The 18,452-nt window shown below is 42.4% G+C and overlaps 1 long non-coding RNA gene across 1 annotated transcript in view; it reads left to right on the top strand.

The window, feature by feature from the left end:
- Nucleotides 1–14,592, top strand: part of LOC148135057 (uncharacterized) — a 72,273-nt gene extending 57,681 nt beyond the window's left edge. The window contains exon 7 of the long non-coding RNA XR_015755454.1: nt 14,462–14,592. This is a non-coding gene — a long non-coding RNA (uncharacterized LOC148135057). The remainder of the gene's footprint in view (nt 1–14,461) is intronic.
- Nucleotides 14,593–18,452: the final 3,860 nt, after the last annotated feature.

Below are 18,452 nucleotides of genomic sequence, written 5' to 3'. Positions count from 1 at the left end.
GGTTTGGAGTAGTGAATCCTATATAAGATATGTATTTGCTAAACTCTGTGTGCCTTATTCCAGGCACCACGCTTGCAAGCGTCTAATAAACAAACTGATTGCTTCAGATCTTGTCTTGGGCTGAAATTATTGAAGTAAGTGAGCATTGTTTCTCACAGTCTGTAATTTAAATTTACTGTGCTTTCTATTCTCTCAACTTCTCATATTAATTGCTCCTCGTTTTCTTCTTAACTTTGAGACAAATCTCAAAATTCCGGGCACAATTAAAGCGATATCAATTATAAATTAGTATCTGGACAAGAGAACCAATGAACAGCTACATAGACCTCTTGAACATGGGGGCTGGGCATTGAGAACAGAGGATCAGTGGTTAACACTCCTGTCTTACAGTGTTATGCACTTGGGGTTGATTCCATCCTCGGCCATATGTTTGTGTGGAGTTTGCATGTTCTGGTTTTCTCCTACAATCCAAAGATATGCAGGTTAGGTACATTGGCCATGCTAAGCTGTACGTTCTGTTCAGGGATGTGTAGGTTATGTGCATTAGTCAGGGGTAAATGTCCAGTAATCTGAGAGCAGAATGGTGCCGAGTGGATTATTCTTTGGAACGTCAGTGTAGACTTGTTGGGCCAAATGGCCTGTTTCCACACAGTAGAGATTTCATAAACTTAGAATTGTGTTTCGCTAAACAAAACTGACAATTTTTTTAAATGTTGCCTTTAAAACTTATCTTTAACTGTCAATTGTCAATCTTGTAAAATATCTCAATGTTACTGAAATCAATGTTCAAACAAAACACTGCACATAAAGCCACACAAAGATCTTCATGACCATCTAATTACTGTTCAGTGGAATAATCACAGTAAATATCTTATTGTTCCTGAGATCAATTCCCACTATCACAGTAAGGATCTGGTTATCATTCCCTTCAATAAATGCAATCGTTATCCTCTGGTATTTCAGTTCAGTCGTTATACACCATACTGGTTGGTCAAAGCATGGTTATTCTTTATTATGAAGGGCCAAGGGTTCTAACGGCAAGAGATGTTGTTCGATCTGATTTGTTGTATGTTCTCAAACAAGTTTTCACTATAGATATTTCAAAAAATGTGTTTATTTGGTCTTGTTCAACTGCTGATGCTAACATTTTCATTTCATGTTCATTAAGCATATTTGGAGAAAGTGAGGAAGCTGTGGTGTTGGAAAAGTGCAGGCACATTCAAATTTGTCTGTCACATCTACCATTGTCTGCAGGCACGTTTCATTCTTGTAGGCACATTTTAGCTAATACAAAACAATTATATATTTCCTTCACATAGTTTTCATTCTTGATGAGTAGTGCTGGAAGAGCACAGCAGTTCAGGCAGCATCCAAGTAGCTTCGAAATCGACGTTTCGGGCATTTGCCCGAAACGTCGATTTCGAAGCTACTTGGATGCTGCCTGAAATGCTGTGCTCTTCCAGAACCACTAATCCAGAATCTGGTTTCCAGCATCTGCAGTCATTGTTTTTACATAGTTTTCATTCTTGTTGACTCAGCTCTTGGTTGAAACCATTATACACTGGTGTGAGTGCATAAACCTTGCATAAATAATTATGTTGCAGAAGTGACACTACTTTACCTATATCCCAAAATTTCCCCCTTTTTCTTTAATTACCATTTGTTATCTTCTGCATTTTTCTTTTAAGCATTGTCCCCAAAATTCAGAAGCATCATTCCGGAGATTTCATCCATCTTGGACTCACTCATCCCCTCATTATTTAATCGACAAAGTTCCTCTGCCTGATTCCATTTTAGGGGTATCTGTTTTATTAAGGCTGTCTGAATCAGTCTTTGGGTGAGTCCTCGTATACAGGGCATGATGCAACAGCCAATGGCTACCAATACCCCGGCTACTACTATCAGGGAAGTAAGGATGAAAACCACCACCCCCTTCCATTTTCCAAACCATGATTCACGCCATCCCGTGAGAGATGTGTCTACTCCTGAATTCTCAGCCAGTTCCTCTGCTAAGGTAGTCAATCCCCTTAGCACCCGAGTAATTGAACCATCAGGTGCCGTGTTATTAGGAATAAAGGTGCAACAGCTTCCTCCTAACATCACACATACACACCCTTTTTCTGCTAAAATCATATCGAGGGCCATTCTGTTTTCCCATGCCATACTATTTGTCACATCAAGCTGTTCTGATATTCCTTTAACCACATCTATTGTATAATTTATAAATCGCTGTTGATTATAGAAAATGTAATTTATCTAATCTACATTTTTATTAATTGTTACCCACCAAAAGAGAGCTGACTCATAGGCTGCTGCAATATGATTACGAGCCTTGAACTCATCAGGTACCCTCCTAGGGACTCCTACAGAATCGAGATAAATCCTGTCATCGAAAGAAGTGTCTAACAGTGATCTCTTACTCCTTCCCTTTTTCCCCACTATCTTTTCCTCCTCAAATGCCAGGATAAATGGAATTACCAATTGTACAATTGCACATATCCCTCTCCAATCCGGTGGTAGGGTGGGTCTCAATATTTCGCCTCCACAGTACCACCACAGATCCGCTCGGGGAGCCTTTGGTGCTGAGTAGTTCCCTCCCTTGTCCGTTTTGGTGACATTCTTAATCTCTGTACATACTTTCAGCTCCCCCAAATCTCTAGACCGATTTGTACCTCCTCTACCCACACACGACGTGTGATTTCCAACTGCGGTTGAAAACATAGCGGGGCTTTTGAATCTTTCTTCTCCAAGGGAGCGAAAATAAGAGATAGGGAGGTACAATTCCTATCATTCCATGCAGTCGCATCCTGATACAGGGCTATCATACATATCATGTCCTTCCTGTCTCACTTCCACTCAAGCAGAAAGGGAACCACCTGGGCCACTGGACTACTGGAGGCACATGCATAGCAATTGCTCTTGTTCAGACTTTTTACACTATACTTTAACCATTCAACCCAGGCATTTGCATCCCCGTATCCAGTTTCTATTTTGATGGTCTGTTTCAAGTCCTTCATCTCTATAATTTTTACTACTTTAGGATCATCGGGAGGGGTGAAAGGTTGTACCTTATTATCCAATAGTTCTGCCCGTTTTCCCTGTCCTACGCTAATTTGAAAACAATAGCCCGAGAAATCCTTCCCGTTTGCTTACATTTCTATCCCAAATGTTTTATCTAATTGTATTTCATAGGTGCCCACACCCTCCCCCCACCTCCCAGAATTGCTTTGAGCCATGTGGTTTTCTTTATCATTAGGTATATTGGGTTAGACTTTTTATCGGGACAATCGCAAACTGGTCGGAAGGAGGGCCCAGTGTACTGTGACGAGACCATTATACCAAGTACCATCCCCAATGGACTTAAGATGTATCTCTGAGCTGCGGTACTGTCTCTGATTATCTACATCCCCACAATTTACTAAGTTACATGCATCAGATCTATTGCTTGCTGATTATCAGACTCAGGGACCGTTAATCACACATATGAAAACTATATTTGACAAAATCCCAATACTAAGAGAGCTAGCATCATAATTCTAAGCATCCCCAACATTCTAAAAATTGTGCTGAAGCACAAAAAACCTTAATACACAATCCTACATAAATAATCCCGCGCTCGTATCGCCACTGTATAATCAGTTACTCTAAGTCTATTCAGCCTGAGTTTCAGCGGGTCTTGCGTTGTTTAGGCTGTCCAGACTTCTTCCTCAACTGGACATTTTACTAGCCCTTTGATCCGTGTGTAGTGAGTCCAGCCTTTCTCCGCTGTCCTTATTGCCGTTTCGGTCAAAGGATCCTGATATGGCCCTTCCCAGTCCGGCTGCAATTTAGTCTCTGTCCATGATTTTACTAAGCCCCAATCTCCTGGCCGGATGGGATGGGCGGTGAATTCAAGGGGCGGAGTCTGTGCCAATAAACCCTGTTTCCTGAGGAAAGACAAAGCGGCGGACAAGCCCAGTATATACTTCTTTAGAACAAGTCTTCAGTTTCGGGAATTGTCAATTCTCCGTTCTTTCCCAGATAAGGTAATGCAAGTATGATTTCATCGGGGTTAGTCCCAAATCTTTCCTTGGGGCTGTTCGTACTTGCAAGAGAGCTATAGGTAAACATTTGTTCCAAGGGAGTCTGGTTTCTATTATCAATTTCGAGAGCTGTCGTTTGAGTGTTTGGTTCATTCTCTCAAGCCTTCCTGATAATGGTGGGTGCCATGGAGCATGGAACTCCCAGAAAATTCCCAAACCTTCCATTACCCCCTGTAACACTTCAGAGGTAAAATGAGTTCCTTGGTCGGAATCTATATGGTTCACGAGCCCATATCAGGGAATTATGTGCTCTAATATTGTTTTAGACATCACACTTGCAGTGGCAGTAGATAGAGGGTATGCCTCAACCTAACCAGGTAGATGATCTACTATGACCAGCATATATTTTAGTCTTCCTACTCTGGGTAGTTCAGTATAATCTTCTTATACACTCTGAAGGGTCTCAATCCTGGGTCTCTTCCTCCCGGGGTCTGTTTTCTCAGGACTTTCTTATTTACCTTTGTGCATATTATACATCCTTCACATATTTATTTAGCAATTGTATATATTCCTTTACATCCATATTCCCTAAGAACTAAATCACACATTGCTTGTACTCCCCAATGGCTGCCTTGGTGTAGGACGGCCATAATCTCCCGCATCATCATTTTGTTTAACATTTCCCTTCCATCAGGTAACTTCCAATGCCCGTCAGCTGTCTTTGTAGCCCCTAAATCTCTCAATTCTCTTTCTTCTCTTTCAGTAAGTATAGAAGCTTCCAGGGATCAGGGACAGTAGGTATTAGGGAATGAATCAGCACTCCTTGTGGGTCCAGGCCTGCTTCCTTAGCCACTTCATCGGCTAATCTATTCCCCCTAACTTCTGGTCCATTTCCTTTCTGATGACCATTTACATGCACTACCACTATTTCTCAGGGGAGTAATAGAGACTCCAAGACCCATTTAATCAGCTCCTCATGTGCTAATTCCTTCCCCCGGCTATTGATCAGTCCTCTTTCCTGCCAATTCTTTCCAAAAGTGTGCACAATACCAAATGCATATTTGAGTCACTGTATGCTGCTCCCTCTTTATTTTCTAATGCCCTAAGGGCTCTTTCCAATGCATAGAGTTCGCAGGTCTGAGCTGACCACCTATTTGGCAACCTTCCTGTCTCTACCACACTACCTTTCGTCCCGTCTACGACTGCATACTCATTATTTCTTTTCCCTTCAGTCTCCCGGGATGATCCGTCTATAAAATGTCAGGCTCCTGCATGAAGTGGAACATCTCTCAGGTCCATGCGGACCTTAGTTTGTTATTCTATAACGTCAAGGCAGTTGTGTTCTGGATTCTGAGGAGATTCTCCTTCCCTTTCCAAAGAAAGGCAGCTGGATTTAAACAATTGTCCGTGACCAACACTAGATCATCCTTTTGTATTAATATTGCCTCATACTTCAGAATCCACGAGTCTGTCAACCATCGCCCAGCTTTTTGGTTTAGGATCATTCTCACTTGGTGTGGGGTACTTACTATTAGGGCTCCCCCAAATGTAAGCTTTCTGCTTTCCTCCACCAACAATGCAGTGGCAGCCAGGGCCTGCACACACTCAGGCCACCCCCAGGATACTGGATCCAAGAGCTTCGAAAGATATGCTACTGGCTGTTTCATTCCTCCCCACCTCTGGGTTAATACTCCCAAAGCCGCTCCCTTACCTTTGGTAGCAAAGAGGTAGAAAGGTTTATCTAGAGAAGGTAAGGCTAACATGGGGGCATGGATCAGATCTGTTTTGAATTACTTAAATTGTTATTTTTCCTCTTCTTCCCAACTCAGACACTTTGGTTCCTCCTCTAATGGTTTGAGATCTAATTTATTCGTCTTTTGAGCATAAGAATCAATCCACAATCTGCAGTATCCAGTTAAACCCAAACAATTAAGATATTTCTGTTTATTCCTGGGCAACGGAATCCCCACTATTCCCTTTAACCGTTCCGGGCTTACCTTTCTCTTTCCCTCACTAACTAAATGTCCCAAGTATTTCACTTCTTGCTCCACATATTGTATTTTGTTTTTAGATACTCGCAGTCCCTGCTGACCAAGAAAATTCAACATTTTTTTTAGTGGCATCTACTACTCTTTCTCTTCTCTTTCCTGTTACTAAGAGGTCGTCTAAATACTGCAACAGGGTAGTTCCTTTGGGGCTGATAAATTTCTCCAATATTTGTTCTGACATCTGTCCAAATAAATTTGGGGATTGCGTAAACCCCTGGGGGAGCGCGGTCCACCGGTATTGCTGTTTCCGTCCTGTCTTGGGATCTTCCCATTCAAAGGTGAACAAATTCCTACTTTCCTCCGCCAAGGGACAAGCCTAAAAGGCATCCTTTAAATCTATCACACTAAATCATTTGTGGTCATGAGGGATCTTACTTTATAACGTAGAGGGATTTGGCACCACTGGGTGCCTGATCTGTACTATTCGATTCAATGTTGTCAAATCCTGCACCAATCGATAAGATTTCCGCACTGGTAGAATTAGGATATTATAAGGAGACATACATGGCTCCAACAGTCCATCTCTAGCCCCTCAATTACTGGCTGCAGTCCTCGTTTACCTTCTATGGAAATGGGATAATGTCGCTCATAAACAACGTCCCCTTTCCATTTTAAAGTTATTTCTAGGGGACGGATCTGTACTTTTCCACAATTCCCTTCTCTAGCCCATATAATAGGGTCTATCTCTCTCTCCACATCTTCTGTCAACATTGTCATTTGTACAACTAATTCTTTTTCCTGAATTCAAATCTCCAGTCCTAAGAGGATAATTAAATCTATCCCTAGTAAGTTACTTCCTATATCAGGGATATACAACAGTTCCCCTGTGACTGTATCCATCGGAACTTCTATCATCATAGGTTCAAATACTGGAACAGTAAATCTTTCCCCTTTTACCCCGAAAACAGTAATTGACCGTGTTGACATTCCTACTTTCTTTGGTTTAAAATTTAGTGATGACCGTGCTATCCCGGTATCTACTAGGAAGACTACCTCTTCCCCACAGGGTCCCACCTTCAAATTTATCCTGGTGGCTCCCCGGGGGCAGGCACCCCTAACACCTCTAATCTTCATCAAAATTCATGAGCGGAATTGCCCTTACTTCCCTTTGTAGATCAGTACACTCCCGCTTAAAATACCCGAGTTTCTGCAATAACAACATTCTGCCTGTGGAGACTTCCATCTCTGTCCCTGTCGCCAGAACCCTCTATCAAATGCTCCCCCTTGTCCTCTCCCTCTCCCTCTTCCTCTCTGTCCTACATGCTGCCACCCACCGCTCCGGTTGCTCATTATTGGTTCCATTCTTTTCTTAACTACTTCATCAATCGTAGCTACCATCATTTTTGCATTCTGGTTTTGTCTCGCAACGTCTCTCTTTGCAAACACTTTCTGTGCCTCTCTTAATAATTCATCTAATGGTTTTTCACTCCTCCCTTCTATCTTCTGTATCTTTCTCTGTATGTCTGGCCATGCCTTTGTCACAAAATATACTTTCAAAAGACCCTGTGCCACTGGGTCCTCAGGGTTCATTCCAGAATATTTCCGCATTGAGTCTCTTAATCTTTGCAAGAAAGCTGAGGGTGTCTCATCTTTCTCCTCTTCAACTTATAGGATTTATGCACATCTGGATAGGAATAATGTGATCAAGGATAGTCAGCATGGTTTTGTGAAGGGCAAGTCGTGCCTCACAAACCTTATTGAATTCTTTGAAAAGGTGACGAAGGAGGTTGATGAGGGGAAAGCGGTAGATGTGGTATATATGGATTTTAGTAAGGCGTTTGATAAGGTTCCCCATGGTAGGCTACTGCAGAAAATACGGAGATATGGCATTGAGGGTGAGTTGGAGGTTTGGATTAGGAATTGGCTGGATGGAAGAAGACAGAGGGTAGTAGTTGATGGCAAAGTTTCTTCATGGAGTGCCGTCACTAGCGGTGTTCCGCAAGGATCTGTTTTGGGACCATTGCTGTTTGTCATTTTTATAAATGACCTGGAAGAGGGGTTAGAAGGTTGGGTGAGCAAGTTTGCGGATGACACAAAAGTCGGAGGAGTTGTTGACAGTGAGGAAGCATGTGGCAGGTTACAGCAGGATATAGAGAAGCTGCAGAGCTGGGCAGAAAGGTGGCAGATGGAATTCAATGTAGCTAAGTGCGAGGTGATTCACTTTGGGAAGAATAACAAAAAGATGGGGTACTGGGCTAATGGTCGGATACTTGGTAGTGTGGATGAGCAGAGGGATCTTGGTGTCCATGTACACAGATCTCTGAAAGTTGCCACCCAGGTAAATAGTGCGGTGAGGAAGGCATATGGCGTACTGGCTTTTATTGGTAGAGGAATTGAGTTCCGGAGTCCTGAGGTCATGATGCAGTTGTATAAGACTCTGGTACGGCCGCATCTGGAATATTGTGTGCAGTTTTGGTCGCCATACTATAGGAAGGATGTGGAGGCATTGGAACGGGTGCAGAGGAGGTTTACCAGGATGTTGCCTGGTATGGAAGGAAAATCGTATGAGGAAAGACTGAGTCACTTGGGGCTGTTTTCACTAGAGAAAAGAAGGTTTAGGGGTGACTTGATTGAGGTGTACAAGATGATTAGGGGGTTAGATAGGGTCGACAGTATGAACCTTTTCCCGCGTATTGAGTCGGGTATTACAAGGGGGCATAGCTTTAAATTAAGGGGGGGTAGATATAGGACTGATGTTAGGGGTAGGTTCTTCACTCAGCGAGTCGTTAGTTCATGGAATGCCCTGCCAGTAACAGTGGTGGACTCTCCCTCTTTATGGGCATTTAAGAGGGCATTGGATAGGTATATGGAGGATAGTGGGTTAGTGTAGTTTAGGTGGGCTTGGATCGGTGCAACATCGAGGGCCCAAGGGCCTGTACTGCGCTGTATTCTTCTATGTTCTATGTTCTATGTTAACTTCAAAGGCTTTAGTCAAATTCTGCGACTTCGGAACTGCCTCTCTTATTCCTTTTAGAATCAGGTCTTTCAATTCCATCATTTCTTCCCTATGCTCCGGGTTTTGATTTTACCACTGTGTGTCTCTGAGGGGAACCTCCGTCTCTCCCTGTCCAGTATCCCCATTCCCAATGGGAAGTTCCCTGTCCCATATTTTAATGGCTGCTCCTGACATAAGTCCCCTTTCTTCCCCAGTAAATAGTACATTCAAAATAGACATTAACTCAGCCCAAGTATACAGACTGGGCCCCAAGAATTGATCAATTTGATCAGACAGCCCTACCGGACCCTCAACCAGGACCTTCATCTCCTTTTTAAATGTTCTGACCTCCCCACTGGTGAGGGGGGCACTTACAAACCCAATCTCTTTGTCCCCTATTGGTACCTCGCGAAGGGGAGAAGTCTTTATATTCTTCCCCTTTTTTGTTTTTGTTTTTCCCTCTTAGGCTTTCGTTTAGTTACTCCAGAGGCCTCCTCTACATCTACTTGATCTTCCCTTCCTTTTGTTGCGGATTGAGGGTCGGGAACAACAACATCCCTCTCCACCGCCCCTTCGTTCTCCTCTTGTGGGTCATCCGTTTCCTGTCCCTGTCTGTCTGTCTCTCCTCTCCCCCATTTTCACCTAATCTGATTTTATGGTACGGGGGGCGGGAGTGCAAACAGGAAAAACTATCCCAGGGACTGGGGGGGGGGGGGGGGGGGGCAGAGGGGGAATCCTTTGGCTTTACTACCATCATTCCCAAACTTCCCTTCCAACAGGATGCATAGTCCGCCTCTTCTTGACTAAAAGTTTATTTTTTATTCACATACAAATCTAAATACTGACATACCCAATCCTCATCCGAATCATACTTTGGCCAGAAGACAGCTGGATGGAGGATTGGTTCTTTGGTCCATACTAAACAACAATATTCAATCATTTTCTTTTTATCTTTTTCCCTTGTACAAGTGTTACTTGTCCATTCCCTCAACATCCTCCCCAACGGACTTTCAGGAGGAAAGTTACCAGGGACTTTTTCTTCCTTTACTCCGTGACAGTTCGACTTACTCTGCCTACCCCCCATTTCTCGGGCCTTTCACCAGTCCCTCAGCGATTAAATACCCCTTTTCCCGGCCACCAAGTTAATACTTAAAATTCAGTTTTCTGACGTTGGTCTGTGCACAGAGTTGCCTGGCCCCTTTTTTTCCATATTTTTTATCGACCTTCTTTCACTGTCTGATTCAGATGACTCTTTGTGGGATACGTACCAGCCGCCCAAGGGAGTGGACAAAACCGGGACAAGAAACCGCTCCTCAATTGTGAATGGGAGGCCTCTTCCCAGTGTCCAGGGCCAACCACTCCTCCCGGTGATGGAAGAATATCCCGGACAATCCCCCAATTGTTAGAAACTTCACCCACTCACTTCAATAATTTCATGCGAAACAAGATATGAAGCAATCAGTATGTTTATTATACACTTGCAAGCGTGGTCCCTGAAATAGACTCGCAGAGTTTAGCAAATACATAGGATTCACTACTCCAAACCTGGTGCCCATTACTATTGTTTCTCTCTTGCCTTATCTGGCCTTGTGCATAACAAAGTACAGGTTTTACTTGGCCTTTTCACCACATCCTGGCTGTGGTTAACTGTTAGGTATATCCTCCTTCACTGCGATCTATTTCCCCCACTTGTGACATTTCCTCCCTTACCCCAACCATATTGAACCTTAAAACCTTTCAATTGGGTTTCTTTTTTGTTTTGTTTTTTTGCAGAAACAAATGCTTATAACTGCTGCTTGTACAAGCATATCTGGCTTAACCTACACCCTCACAGCACCTTATCTATTTGTCTGTACGATCTACCATTGTTTGCAGTCACCTTTCATTCTTGTATGCACATTTTAGCTAATATGAAAACAATTATATATTTCCTTCACAAAGGTTTCATTCTTGTTGACTCAGCTCTTGGTTGAAACAATTGTACACTGGTGTGAGTTCATTTACCTTGCATAAGTAATTATGATTGCAGAAGTAACACTACTTCACCTGTAACCCACAGCTGGTAGTGTAGTGAACAAAGAAGAACAAAGAATACAGAAAATGTGCAGCCCAGGAACAGGCCCTTTGGACGGCCAAGCCTCAGCCGGTCCAAATCAACTATCTAAACATGTCGCCCAATTTCTAAGCATCCGTATCCCTCTGCTTCTCACTTACTCATGCATCTGTCCAGGCGCACCTGAAATGAATCTACCATGCCTGCCTCTACTACCTCTGCTGGCAACGCATTCCAGCACCTACCACCCTCTGTGTAAAATACTTTCCATGTCTATCTCCCTTAAACATTTCACCTCTCTCATTGAACGTGTGACCTCTCATTATTGAATTACTCATCTTGGAAAAAAGCTTATCTTTAGCCACCCTGTCTGTACCCTTCATGATATTGTAGACCTCAATCAGGTCCCAGCAATCTCGTTTATTCTAATGAAAGCAGAAGTAACCTACTCAACCTCTCTTCAGAGCTTGCATCTTCCATACCAGGCAACATCTGCGTAAGCCTTCTCCGCATTCTCTCCTAAACGTCCACATAATTTTGATAATTTGGATACCAGAACTGTGCAGAGTATTCTAAACGCGGCTGAATCAAACTCCTGTACAATTTTAGCAGGGCTTGCCTGCTCTTATACTCAATGCCCTATCCGGTGAAGGCAAGCATGCCATATGCCTTCTTGACCACTCTATCCACCTGTGCAGTCACCTTCAGGGTACAAAGAACCTGAACTCCCAGATCTCTCTTCTCATCAAGTTTACCCAAGGCTGTTCCGTTTACTGTATACTTGGCTCTGGAATTAGACTTCCCTAAATCATCACTTCACATTTGCTTGAATGGAACACCATTTGCCAATTCTCCGCTCAACCCTTCTGTCTATCTATGTTCCCCTTCATTCTTTGACAGTCCCCTATGATTTCTGGCTTCTCCACCAATCTTTGTGTCATCTGCAAATGTAGTGGCGAGATACTGGGCTAGCAACCCTTGGAGATTGGAACATGGCAGTTGTTCATCCCATGCAGCAAGGAACCATGTTTGGAAGATTTTTCCCAGTGAAGTACCACTGTTTCCTGATGTAGATCAATAAATCAAACTTTTTTATTAGGAGTCATGATTTAGAAGTTTACTGACGATACATAGTTGACTATAATGAATATTGTCAGTGACCGCAGGGATGTATCCATCAGGTGGAAAGGAAAAATGGTGAATGGAATTGAATCCAGACCAATGAGTGGTAGTGAATTTGGGGAGTTGGAACAATAACAGTGAGCATTCTGAGTGGTGTATAGGAACAAAGAGATCTTGGAGTGGACATTCACAGATCCCTGAAGATTGTTGGACAGGGAGATCAGTTGTTCGAGAGGTTTTTGGGTATTTTCTATTGTTGACCACAGACTGTGGATGATATTCGATCTTTAGCAACCGCCAGTTTAGGAAACAACGAAAGGAATGAGCACAAGTCTGGTCCATGCAATAATCTACATTTTTAAAAATTGAAAGATGAAAGATAGAGGGCTGAAGTATAAATCTTTGCCCATCAACCTACTTCACCACTCAATGGATTTACCACTGATTCCTCTCCAGGTCATGCTGGTATGTGCCTCAGAGGGTAATTTGCAAATGGTGGAGGTTCAGTGCATCTTCAAACTTGTCCTTATAGTCAGTACAATTTTTGAGCTTTGAAGGTTCTGTCAACAAAGCCTGGATGACTTACTCCAGTGAATCTTCTAGGTGGTGCACTCTGCTGCAATTGTGCCTGAGAAGTTAAGGGAATAAAAGTTCAGGTGTTGAACAATATACAGATTGGTGACTGCATTGTCGTGGAGGATGCCCAGTTCCTTCAGTGGCATTGAAGCTGCACCCACCTCGGCAAATGCAGAGAGTTCTGTTGAACATCTAAATTGTGAGTTGCGGACGATGTAGACTTCACGGAGACAAGAGTTGTGTTAATAATCAAACAAAGTCGACCCACGGACAGGTGTTTGTCGTCAACTTCTTTATATGGGCGGTCAGGTTCTATTTCTCCTAAATACTGGCTTCCAGGACGATTACACGGAGGAATTCAGTTACATTGAAGCCATTGAATGTCAATCGAATATGATTAGATTCTCATTTGTCAGAGTTATCTTCGCTGCATTTGGTCCTTCTGTGGGTCAATCCGATTCTAATCGCTTTCTGATTTCAATTCCAATTCCGGTCTGCGCCTGAAATTTCAACCCGTTTCCTCACCGAAATTTCTCCACCTGTCTTAATAATATATAAGGACGCTATAAGGGACAGCGCAGACTTACTAACATGTTGCTAACTCTGTATACAGTAGAACTTCGTGGAATGATTGGTTAGGCTGGGATTATTCTCCTTCAAACAAAGGAGGAGGAGGGGAACTTTATAATCACATAATAACGTTCAATATTCGTGGGATCTTGACAGGGTAGATACGGGCAGATGGCTTTCCCTATGCTCTGAGGAGAGCACCAGAGGACATAATCTCAGAATTAGATATTGCCCATTTAATTCAGAAATGAGGAGTAATTTCTTTGCTCAGGGGTCAAAGAATCTGTGGCATTTTCCAGTAACCACTGTTGAGACTGTGTGGTTGGGTATTTTCAAACAGTGCCAGATAGTTAATCAGAAAGATGATGAAACTTTGTCGAACTAAGTGAGCTGAAAGGAATTCAAGATTATCAGATCGACTATGTTAAAAATCACACAACACCAGGTTATAGACCAACAGGTTTAATTGGAAGCACACTAGCTTTCGGATCATCACTCCTTCATCAGGTATTAGTCAGGTGACTATCAGGTGTTGTGTAATTTTTAACTTTGAACACCCCAGTCCAACACCGGCATCTCCAAAACAGATCAACCATGAGTTCGTTGAATGGTTGAGCAGACTCCTTGGGCTGAATAGCATACTTCCATTTGGTTTAACATTTCGTCTAACGCCTTATTTTATTCATGAGTTCAGAATTATGAGGGGATGTGATGAAGTGACAGAAAAGGTTTATTAAACAGATCAGACAGATCAGGAACAAGGCTCATAAACTCAGGAAGAAGAAATATGCTGTGACCTGGGGGCAACAAATGACACTGGGCTCAGCACAGGTGGCTGTGTACAGAAGCTGCGATTGCTGAAGGAAGTTGCTAGATCTTATACAGTTGGAAAGTCAGTGATCACGCTGGATGATGGATTGTTGTATGATTCACACACTGCAGAAATTTGTGAAACAAAGAATTTTTTTCCATTGGAGAAATTTTCTGCGGTTCCAATTCCGAGTGACTGTTTGAAATAATGATAGATCTTTGTGAGAAGTGTTAGGTTAAAATACTCATGAACAACCCCAATGGATAAACTTGTGCTCCCAATCTCTTGTTTTTTTTTTCTCTTTCTTTCGATGTAAATTCATAGAAAGACAAGATGGAATGTCGGGCGGAAAGAAAAATGCGTTCCTTCTCATTCCACCAATTTCATCTCCAATTGAATAGAATGACTGCTCTCACTCTTCATTTCGACTTTAATGTGGTGTCGATTATTTGTGAGTCTCACGTGCAGTGAAGGGCAAAAACAAGATTCTCTATCCAGTGTATACCAGAGTGTGAGGTGCAAAGAAAAACTGCCAGAGCGGTGTGTAAAGTTAACAACCAGAGTGTGACTCGAACCAGTGAATGTGGAGCACAGCGATATAATAACCCACCACCATCATTTCTCGGTCTCCTCAGCACATTTTGTAGAGGGATGACATGTGACCTCATCAGGTTATATGTTGTGAACGTCATGGATGAGAAAGTTCCAGAGCGGAATCGAATCCACACCATTGTGTTTCTGCTTTCACTTGAATTATAATTAGAGGAAATTCCAATAAATAGCCATGCTGGTCAGAATGAATAGCTGTCAGTGATACATTCTGAGTCATAACTGAGTCAGAATGAAACAGGACAAAATTTACCGTCATATTTACACCTACATTTGACACATAATTTCTTCAGTCACTTTCTCTCTCACGTGAAGAAGCCATGGTGAGGGAAATAAAGGCGACGTTGTCGCTCAATGGCCTTCCTCATATGGCTAAACCTGAATTGGATTAAATCGCAAGACATGCTAATTTGTTCGTTTCATTTTAATGTTCCTGAAACCTCACAATGTTCATTGTAATAATCAGAAGTGAATTAGATATATCTCATTGGAACGATTAATGTTGTATTCAAATTTGCTCTGACTTTATTTCAGCTTAAGGAAAATACTGCTTAGAAAAACAGAGGGTTAAAGTGCAAAATAAAACCCACCAGTTTCGTTGCTCGTTGTTTTGGCAGATTTCACTGAGTATTAAATGGACCAAACATCATGGTGTTTATTCTCACATCTTTAACGCATGTGATGAAAGCAGGAAGTCGATCTCCAAGCAATTGGTAACTTCCCATTCATTATGTAACATATTCTTCTTCACAATAAATAAAAATCCACTCAGTTCCATTTACAATGCTTTAGGTGGAATATTATGACAAATCTTTCAAAATGCAGAGTTTTGGACCCGAATCTTATTCAGCTGCACACATTAAAGAAATGTCTTTACATTTAAAGTCAACCAACTGAGACATTGTTTCCCCGTAACTTCCGACCGACTACACGCCAGCCCTACACCTTTACCTAGCCACACGCTGTCTCTCTCCTTGTGAAATTTATTCCTTGTATGTCACCAAATGTCCAAATATTTTGAAAAAAAACAGATTCTCGGAGTGACAGCGATTCTGTTCTCATCATTGCTTTGTCCTTCAAAGGGTTTATCAAAGGTATTGAATGCCTGACATCTAGATGTTTACTTACTTGAAAGAGGGAATTTTCCACCTATTTACTCTGTCCAAACATTTCATCACCTGAAAACCCCCATTAAGTCTTCCTTGGATCAGGGATAACTGTTCTCAATTTTCAAAGAAGACAAGTGAATAAAATCTCATCCTCAGTACACCCCCATCAGCATCTTATCTAATGGCTTTACACCTCAGTAAACACCGTCATTAACAATTCATAGAATCACTAAATTCTACAGTGCAGAAAGAGCATTTCAGTCAATTTAGCCGGTGTTGACTCTCTGAAGAGCATCTCAACCAAACCTAGCTCCCCTCCCTATTTCCTTATATTTCACCTGAAGAAGGGGAATCCCTCCCTCTTATGATTTCAAATAAACCTGTTGGAGTATAACCTGACGTCCTGTGACTGCTGACCTTATCCCCGCGTTACCCATGGCTAATTCACCTAACTTACTTAATTCACTCCCTGGACACGAGAGGGCAATTTAACTTTGCCAATCAAAATAACCCTCCCTCTGAACAGCAGTGCGAATTACTGAGACAATGTTCCATCATACTGAGCAAATGCTGTATCATGTTTTAATGGTTTTATACCCTGGTAATAGCCTCATCAAAACAAATGAACCCAAATTCACTGTATCGAAACGCCACTCTGTCCTTTACAATTTAATTCGTGCTGCGGGAAATGTTTCTGCACTCATACTTGAATGTGTTTATGTTGTTTCTTCCTCACTTCCTGCTTCTTGTAAACACTTCAATCCGGAACAAGTCTGTCAAGTGCTTTTCATTCCAACACAGTCACAAGGTGAAGTTTGCAGAAGTCACGTGTTTGGCCGTTCACTGACACTCTGCCTCCCTGAGAGTTGCAGTCCTTCCCCACCTTTATTCAGGCAGCACTGTCCTTCGTGTGATATGCCTCATCGAGAATGGAAGGACAGGTATCAATACCCGCACTTGGGAATGGAGCGACAGTTTTAAAACGTTTACATTGTCCCCAGCGGAGAATTGAGCACTGTGACAGGCGGGGACACTAACCATTATACTACCGAGGGCAAAAGTGTCAAAGGAGGCCCTTCAACCAAATGTGGCCACACTTGTCAAAAACAACTGCCTAATGAACTGAATCCATTTCAGAATGCTTACCTCACAGCCTTATATGTCTTGGCATCAAAAGTTCACATCTGAATATTTATTCAGGTTATGAAGCTTTCTGCCGCTCTGAAAAATGTAGACAGTGTATTCCAAATTCCATACACCCACTAGCTGATAAAGCTTTTTCGCACATCTTCTCAAACGTTTCTGTCTTTCTCCTTAAGTCTCTGGCCCCTGCTGATCGATCCCTCCATCAATGGGAAACTCGTTTATTCAACCCTGTCCGTGCCCTAACTCAATCATATCGTGTACACATCTCCTTTGCACTGCATGAAACACTCCACTCTGTCCTGTCTTTCTTCACAACTGAAACTCTTCAACCCAAACAGTATCCCGGTAAATATCTCCTGCAATTTTCTCAGTATGATCACATCCCTGCTATAATGTGACTTGCAAAACTGCAAACAACACTCTTGCTTGAGCCTACTGAGCATTTGTTTTAAAATTTCTGGATTTGTATGAGGGCGATTCTAGCTAAGCAGCATTTATTACCCATTCCTAATTGCCCAGAGGGCAGTTGAGACTCAACTATATTGCTATGGGTCTGAAGTCACATGCAGCCCAGGCCATGTAAGGATAGCAAATTCCATCCCGCAATGACATCAGTGAAACAGATTTTTTTTTCAACAATTGTCAATGGATCTACAGTAGTCATTAGATTCTTCCTTGCAGATATTTTTTAATCCAAATTTGACAATTATGGCATGATGGGATTCAAGCCCGAGTACCCAGACTATTACCTCGGTCTCTGGATTATCAGTCCTATGAAATTATCACAAGATCAACGCAGAAAGCCATAAAAGCTGATCTTTAACAATAAAATGTATTTTCACCAAAACTGTCCTGGTGTTTTCCATGAGCCTGACACTACAATTGTCTCTGGTCAGTAAAAGCTGCTACATGGGGATTGATTTCACAACCCCGGTATCCAAATGGATCGATTTGTTTGAAGGTCCCGATGGTGGTACTGGGGCACGTTCACCCAACAACAGTGACCGCAGCAGCAGCACAGACAGAACAGTATGAATGTGAAAGAGAGTGATAGATTGAGCATTGCCCCAGAGAAATGGGAGGAGGGACGGAAAGGAGGTTTAATGATCGTGGGAAGGAGAGAAATCTCCGACAACGGGTATGTTTGAATCCTGATCTATGAAACGCAGAGATGTAAGAGAGCGGAATTTGAAGGTAAAACAATTAATATCTTAGCATGTGTCACAAAAAGGACAACGGAGAGAACACTTAGTGCCGTGATTTGGTTTCAAATCGAGGTTGCTGTGGTCACAATGCAAAATACCGACAACCACGATCACAGTAACCACAGAACAGGATGCTTGCAAGCAGCAATAAGTATACTAGCAGAGGAAATGTTCGGAAGAACAGCAAATGTACAGTATCAGTACTCAGCGAACAGTGACAGTCATGTGGGAACTGAGAATGAGCTG

Source organism: Chiloscyllium plagiosum, unplaced genomic scaffold (assembly GCF_037043375.1).
Source record: "Chiloscyllium plagiosum isolate Xiang-an unplaced genomic scaffold, Cpla_swu_hap1 HiC_scaffold_51, whole genome shotgun sequence".
Lineage (NCBI taxonomy): Eukaryota > Metazoa > Chordata > Chondrichthyes > Orectolobiformes > Hemiscylliidae > Chiloscyllium > Chiloscyllium plagiosum.
This window is presented reverse-complemented; position numbering and strand designations above follow the sequence as displayed.